Below are 9083 nucleotides of genomic sequence, written 5' to 3'. Positions count from 1 at the left end.
AATACAATTATAAATATCATAATATTATTGTAACTTCGGATATTGAATTATTACTGCTTATTTTATTACACATTTCAAAAACAAAATAATATTACCTATTGAAAACACGAAAGGCAGCGTCGGACCAAAAGTTACTATACTTACCTACATATGCGTGACAATTTCTATGTACTATGTAAAATTGTGCTATAAACATTTTTGAATTTGAATTTAAATAATGGTAGTACGAGTAGGTACACTTGAAATTGTAAACAAGTATGTATACCTAGGCCACACAATCCAGTTAAATATCAGTTACAATTTCTATGTACTATGTAAAATTGTGCTATAAAGATTTTTGAATTTGAATTTAAATACTATATGGTAGCACGAGTACACTCGAATTTGTAAACGAGTATGTATACCTAGGCCACACAATCCAGTTAAATATCAGTTACAATTTCTATGTACTATGTAAAATTGTGCTATAAACATTTTCGAATTTGAATTTAAATACTATATGGTAGCACGAGTACACTTGAATTTGTAAACGAGTATGTATACCTAGGCCACACAATCCAGTTAAATATCAGTTACAATTTCTATGTACTATGTAAAATTGTGCTATAAACATTTTCGAATTTGAATTTAAATACTATATGGTAGCACGAGTACACTTGAATTTGTAAACGAGTATGTATACCTAGGCCACACAATCCAGTTAAATATCAGTTACAATTTCTATGTAGGTACTATGTAAAATTTAGCTATAAACATTTTTGAATTTGAATTTAAATACTATATGGTAGCACGAGTATCTATACCTATGCCACACAAGGTCCAATTTCGAGAAAGAAGTCAGCCGAATCGAACTGGGCTGGGCAGCGTTCGGGAAGCTTCGAGATGTCTTCTCCTCCGAAGTTCCTCAGTGCTTGAAGACTAAAGTCTTTGAACAGTGTGTGTTGTCAGTGATGACATATGGATCCGAGACATGGTCGCGCATATGCTTGGAGTTGTTCTACGTGATCAAATCAGAAATAAGGAGATCCGTAGGAGAACTAGAGTAACCGAGATAGCTCAGCGTCTGGCGAAGCTGAAGTGGCAATGGGCAGGGCACATAGTTCGAAAACCCGATAGACGTTGGGGTCCCAATGGCGACCTCGCACCGGAAAGCGCAGCGTTGGAAGACTCTTCCACTATATGGACGGACGACATCAGGAGGGTCACAGGGAGCCGCTGGACGACGGCGGCGCAAGACCGTGGCATGTGGAATTCCCTACAAGTCCATGATGATGACGAGTACAATAATCTACAAATTTGTATCATTCCCCTCTTGAGTAAATAATATAAATAAAGTATCAATAATAACACAATATCTACAATCAACAATGCAACGCTCCCTCCCGTAATATTGTGCTCAATTCTTTACCTAACAATGCAAAATATAGCAATAGAAATAAATAAACAATTTTTAATCAATAATTTTTTTACTGTACCATATAAATTATATATATCTGGGGGGTCTCAATTTACTTTATACCTATTTTAAATGTAGCACATCAACAAATATACCATTAGCATAATATTATAATATAATTTATATAATGCATGAGAAAGGACTCGCCATATCTGCTCTATATGTCAGCTGTCATGTCAGAAGTACGGGGTTTATAGATATTTCAATCCACGAAGACGCGCCCCACTATTTATCGCGAGGGGAAGCCACGGGGTGCGGGGAGTTCAGTCTGAAAATTAGTCTTGAGTCGACCACGGCTCAGTGTACACGGTTATTTTGGGTCGCACTGCTGCGTATTGTGACCCATCGAAAAGTTGCTCTATTTTTTTGTATATATATTATTTTTAGTCTAATTTAAGTATTTTTATAATATCCAGAAAAACGGAACGTGTTACCCTGTACTTATATAGGACAACACGTTTACATATGTACACACATCCTATACTTTTTTTAAATATGACGCTTATACTTATATTATCAATACATACATTATTTCTTGTGATTAAAATATTATTACTAACCAATTTCTAGTATTATACTATGGCTATGCCAATAACACAATTAATTGATTATAATAATAATATGCAGGACCATCAAGACTTATATTTAATTTTTTGAAGTAGGTGAAAATATGAAGTAGAGCATACTTCCAGTAATTTATGAAACGTTTTGCTATTTAACTAAGTGTGCGTGTGCCCACATAGCTACTCGCTGCGTACTAATAGAACTCTCATTCTTGCAGTTTAAATTTCACACTTGCACTGTAAGCGATTGTGGAAAAGAGTGGGGCGCGTCTTCGTGGATTGAATTATATACCCTATACCCTTGTGCTGGTATGGCACTAATAAAAGCCATAAAGCAAAATAAGAAGAAGAAGAATCTCCTATGTGCTTCCCTCAAGCTACTTGACACTGGCAAAGTGCATTGTGCTGGTCTGGCACTACAAAAAGACACCAAACAAGAAGAAAAAAATCTTACTTTTGACATGACAAACATATGGCGAGTGCGATCTCAAAATGTTTGTATTATACAACATACGTTATCTATCCTTGGTATAAAACAATCATTTGATTTTTACAGCCTATTAACAATTATTAAACATATTTATGTCAATTTTATCATTAAATAACCCCGCAAGGAAATAATGGCAACACCCTGATTTATTTTTACAAAAAACTCAAAGTAAACAAACACTGTTTCTACGTCGATTTTTTCAAAACTAACATAACTGCCGAGTTCACCATGTGTCATATCAAGAGTTACGAACGCTCGACAGTGGATGCTTTCATACAATTTCTTGTATTACAGCTTTTAAAAGCCATTCAAGCCTATACCGCTCGGTCTGCACTGTACGTATCAGATACATTAATTATCAAGTGTAATCAAACTGGAAAAACAATGAAATAATTGCCTTATTTATAAGAGATCTGTAAGCGAAACTAGAGGCGTATATTAGTATATTAATTAATCTATGAGTGATATCTTTAATGAACTACCACAATGATATTATGATGTCCGATTTGCATCATATCAATGATGATTAACACACACACATACACAATGACTCGATCCACATCAACTAATTACGTTTAGAAAGAGATAATCGGCAGCTTTGGTATTGTATAGTTTTGTACAGCGTTATCTTTATCGTTAAGACTGACAAGCGACAAAACTTCACATGGGTATGAGAGATAGAGACAGAGATAGAGAGCTCTACATAGCCAAAGCTGCCGATTATCTTTTTCTAAAGTTCGATGTGTAATATTTCCTGCCGGATATAACTAAAGTCCAATATTTAAACAAGTCAGTTTTCTATGTGTACTCTTATGAACGTATGGCATAAAAAGTTTATAAAAAAATTGTATCAGCTGTCAAAAACAGAGAAGCAGGAATTATGCGAATTTGGTTCATTGAGTTCTTCATAATGCCAATTGAAAACCATATGGAACAACATAAGTAATTATAGTCCGTACAAAATGACTTTTCACGCGCCGTTTTAACTTTATGTGTCAATTGTCATGTCAAAAGTACGATTTCAGTCCTTATGTTAAAGGTGAACCATTCTTATTCAGTAGTAGAGTAGTATTTTTGTACGCATAATACTTTAAAAATGGTATCATTATTTTACAATGAGACATTAGTGCCTGTCATTAGGCTTTGTTTAGTTAAAAATTTAAGTTTACGTCCTTTGCGTTTTTTCCAACTTATCTAATCGAAGTTTGCTACTTTATTTTTTGAGGTGGACAGCCTCTATTGCTCGCCAGTTTCTTAATTGTATCTATGTAGCATTTTTATTAATATAAAAATATAGATCCTATTATTTTAAAAATAATATATTACTCCAATAGGTTTACAAAACTGTAGGATACAGAGTGGATATAAATATGCACAGTCCGTTTCCACACAAAACTTAAACTAAATGAAATCGAAAGTAAAACAAGTTGCCGTTTTCTACGAAAAACGTAAAAAACCCCTTGAGTGTTTACATAGTGTTTACTTCATGGTTCATAGTGCTATCCATTAAGCATTAGTTTTTTACAACGGATTACTATCGATAATATTACATTGAACAAAGTTTCAGATGTTGTATTATGTACAAATACAAATGCTACAAATATATTGTATAAATAATACAATTTTAGCAATTTGTACAACAAACTAAGCGATGTTTTAACTACCACCAAAACGTGTACAAAAATAAAATTTTATTTTTAATCTTTATTATTCACATAACAGCTTTATTAATTATAAAACCTGTGAGTTGAGAGCCCATGGGAAAATTTGAGAAGATGTTTGGTAAAATTTAAAAGTTGCATCTGGTGGTCCTTTTGACTTGCTTGCTTATGGCATTGTAGCGCCTGATTTAAGCAATGATTGAGATGTTGTTAAAATGGGTAATCTATGAGTGATATCTTCAATGTACTACCACAATTATGAGCCTATTATGACTGAGCTTTTACTTTATTGCTTTAAAAAAAAGGTTTTACACAGATCACACGTGTCGAGGCACTCGGGACATGTTCAAGAGTAAGTTGGACGATGTTTTAACAACGTTAATCGACGTTTGGTACTCATGACGCTATTATTTTGAACTAATCAATATTTTTAAACACATTTCAAAATAAATATAATTTTAGTATATTATTATTACTATCTGGCATAAATAATGGAGAGCTAAATTGATAATTGGCTTAGTTTTAGATATAATAGAATTTAGTAATAGAATAATCGGGGTATTATGTATGGAGAAGCGTGTATGAAGTGTAGTCTTAAATTTATAAATAGAACCAACCACGGACCAGTTGGCAGGCCTAGTTTGCAATGCTCAGGTAATGCAGAAGAACTATTATACAAACTCACAGCGTTCATGAAGCATATCCTTAACATTTCCACCGGGTCCTAGAGCCATTACCACCAGATTCATGTAAACGACAAGATACTCAAATATAATTCGTGCCTACTTAAGTAGTATTATATATCGACTAATGCAGAACAACGCACTATAATGCCTACGTATGATAATTTGGATGGTGTATATTTTCTGTAAAAAGGTCAAACAACTATTTTACCCACCCTAATAATACGTTATATTAAACCGTTGAAACGTACATCGCTAACTGCGGCAGACAGCTCGTCAGCGGCAAACAAAGGTTGTATCGTGCGTAAATTTTGAGATCTTACTCGCTATTTTGGCTTTATTTCTCCACTGTCATGTTAAAAGTACGGTTCACCTTTAAATAATAAAAGCGTACTTTTGACATGACAGTTGACACATAGGGCTAAGATGCCGAGTGAGATCTCAAAATGTTATGCATTATACCGCCTGCGATTTTTTTTATTATTTTTAAAAAAAGGATATTAGCCATGTTAAATGACTAATATTCCCCTTTCCTCTCTAACTAAGCGTCAGGCTTGTGCTAGGAGTAGGTACGACAATAGTGCAACGGGCGGGGTTTGAACCGTCGACCTTTCGGTTTTCAGTCCACTCCTTTACCGGTTGAGCTATTGAGGCTCTGATTAAGATATAAACAATTAAAATACGCTAAATAAATGCCATATATCAGTTAATTTTGACATCTTTTGAATCAAACATTTTCTGGACGACACAAAATTTAAGATTTCTGTAACATAAATATGTATTATCAGAGTGGCTGTTAACTATTTATAATAATATGTACTTAATCAATATAAAAATCGATGGTAGTCAATTACATTTAGGGAGGATTTTTAAAATTAATGTTCATTTGTAAATATATAGCTGTCGGGGACATCAAAGAGCGGGTAAAATAGGTAATTGTCTAAATTATAAATTATAGTAGAATCAATAATTCACCGGACTGAATTGACAGGTCCTAGTGTCACTTTGTAAAATAATGTTGTCATATTTATTGTAATAATGATGTTCCTATTCGATTGTGATTCAGCTCATAGAAATATATCGATGATGTAACAAATAATAGAGCGTTACCTACCAATAAAACTTACCTCTAATTTTTCATGAGATATATGCGAAATCCAAATAATTCCTACCTGGTACTTACGCTTATAATGTGGAAATAAATTAACCCCACTAGCGACCACGCGGCGGAAAGCTAGGGCAGCGCCACGTCAGAACACGAAAAACGCAAGGCTATCACTAAACAATGAATTTCGCATATATCTCAAGGAAATATAATAGGTAGTTAAAACTCTCTATTTTAAGTACTAACTATATTATTATCTATTATTAAGATTTCCCGTATGATCATGATTGATTTATAAAACATTTTTATATCAATTACAATGAACACAAGTTTCTAAGTAAATAACAAAATATGCGTGTTTAATCACTATGCAATAAGTGGATAATCGATTTTTTAATCACAGCACTATTTTTTTTTCATCAGAAACTGTCAACACTGTAAACGTCAGTTTAGTTCGGTGAATTTTTGATTCTACTATAGTAGGTAATTTTTGTAAATATTTTGTGTATCCGAGTACTAAAATAAAAATATTGCACAGACTTATAAACATTAATATTGTTAATAGTTATTTAATAATATAACTGCTGCCAAATTATAATTAAAAGAAACCAGCTACAATTCTATAGTGAAATGCTTGTAATCAAAAGTGTCAACATAGTGGTTGTAAGGTTTGTTTTTTTTATATGTTGCATCTCTTGGAGTTAAATAAATTTTGGCATGCTATTAGACAAGATATAGACAATGAATATATATATGTATATTCTTTTTAAAAGTGGTATTGGTTGACAAATTTTTCTTCGCATTTTTTGATACTTTTATTTAGGCTTGGTCTATAGGACATTGCTATAAAATAAACTGTAAAGTGTATCACACCGCTGTCTTTTATTTTTATTTTCCTAGCTTTAAAATCAACTAAGATATACTTATCGCTTTGAAAAAAGTCGTCTCCGGGCACAATTTTTTCAATTAGCACCAAGATTACAACTACAGATATATAAGATATAAGATATATAGTAATTAGATAAGGCTAGCTTTAAGTTTTATTGTAATATTAAAATAAAAAAACATTTAAAAAAAAAGATATAAAGAGATCAATATAACATAGGTTAAGATATAGATTTCTATCAGGGGCAGTTTCACCATGAAAATACGGCTAGACCTTTCAAAAATATTTCATTTAAGCAACTTGTCGTTTTAAAAATTATACATTGGAATCTGTCTAGTGAAAGCTAAAAGTACCTATTTAAGGTTTTTAGTAACGGGCAACACTAGGGCAAATATCACTTGTTATTTTTATGACTAGATTAATTTGTTGTTATATTTTTTACTCAATAAAATTGTAATGGATTTAGATTTGTTACATCTGCGCCCTGTTTATCAAACGTTACAAGTCTTGTATTACAAGCGTTTCTCTTGTAAATTTGTGCATTTTTACAAGAATGCGTTTATCAAAACTACACTTGTAAACTACAAGCTACAAGTAATATCACTTGTAATACAAGTGTTTTTCACACTTGTATTTGTGGTTTTGTTCATCAAAAATGCCTTTGTAGCTTGTAGCTTGTAACTTGTAACGAAAAAGTTGGAGAGCCTCCGTTGACTCTTAATTTATTTTACAAGTTGTATGCAAGTATGATATTGTATAAAAGAATAATTAAATTATCTAGTACCTAGTAGTAAATAGGTAAAATAACTATAAAATAATTCAAAGGTGTAATTTTATTAAACTTATCAATGTTGCTCTTTTTAAATTTGACCAAAACGTGTCTCATATACATACGAGTATGCTGGCATAATCTTTTTCGGCAGATACAGGTCCAAGCGACTGACATAGCAATAGTATCTCTTTCCACTCTGCTATTTTTTTTGGTCTTTAGATAATTTATCAGTAAATGCGCCAAATAAAATATCTTTTTTGTCACGAATTACTTAATTGAAGAATAATTGTAACTTTCGAATCAGATTTCGCCATTTTTTGCGGTGTAATTCGAATAGCGAAATTTTTTAAAGTCTATCTATTTTTCCAAATTTTAAGTCCTTAATTCATGAAAAAGAATGTATTATTTTTAATTTAAACTTTTTGTGTAGGTACTTCCTGTTGGTGTACCGAAATAGAATAAATAAAAGTAGGTAGGTAAATAAAATAAGAAGCAATAGGTTTTACAAATAGGTTATTTAAACACAAAATTAAATAAATTGACTAGTTATGGTACCGCAATTTCTATTTAATCGACATTTATTACGGTAGAAAAATTATTTTGCAATTTAGCAATAATAAAGTGTCATAAATTAAAAATACAAGTCTTGTAAAATCCTACAAGTCTTGTGAAATTATTTGATAAACATAATTTACAAGAGTTTGTAAAAAAGTTCTTGTAACTTGTGAGCTTGTAGACTTGTAATGTTTGATAAACAGGGCACTGGTCTATCAATATAACAGTTTTCAATACGGAATCTAATTGTAACACAACGAACAGAAATCGCGTGGCATCAGTAAAATAATTCCGTACATATTTTTTTAAATATTATTATTGATGTAGTCCAGGTTAAATTATAACCAAAATATTAAAAAAATCAAAGAATCAAGTATGTTTATTCCTAGTTAACCCGGGGATTTATTTAAATTTGCCGCCATTTTTCTCAACTTTCACTACATAGACTCTATTTAATATTATTCAATACAGAATAAAGATAACATTTTAAAAACGTTTCTCCTCATAATAATAAAAGTATGTCCTAATACAATTTTTTCACAGTTTACTGCATAACTTGTACCAAACAGTTTTAAAATTATTTGCTTAAATTCGACTTAACAAAAACGTATATCATATATACGTATATAAAATGTTCACATTTACCTGCTTGTTTTGTTTCTTATACAAATGTATAATTCTTTATTCAATAATAATGATTATACGTAGATCAAGTACGTTTACTTACGATCAATTTGTTGATCGTAAGTAAACGTACTTGATCTTCGATCAAAAATTTGTTGTTGATCGAAGACGGTTTACATATAATTTCTTACACAACAATTTCGAACAACCCCATAAACTTCACTAACCTATAGTAAAATCACATACAAAATAAAGTTTAGATTACGATATTTATGTCATTAAAATGTA

The sequence above is a fragment of the Maniola hyperantus genome, chromosome Z (assembly GCF_902806685.2).
Source record: "Maniola hyperantus chromosome Z, iAphHyp1.2, whole genome shotgun sequence".
NCBI lineage: Eukaryota > Metazoa > Arthropoda > Insecta > Lepidoptera > Nymphalidae > Maniola > Maniola hyperantus.
Note: the sequence above shows the minus strand (reverse complement) of the source record.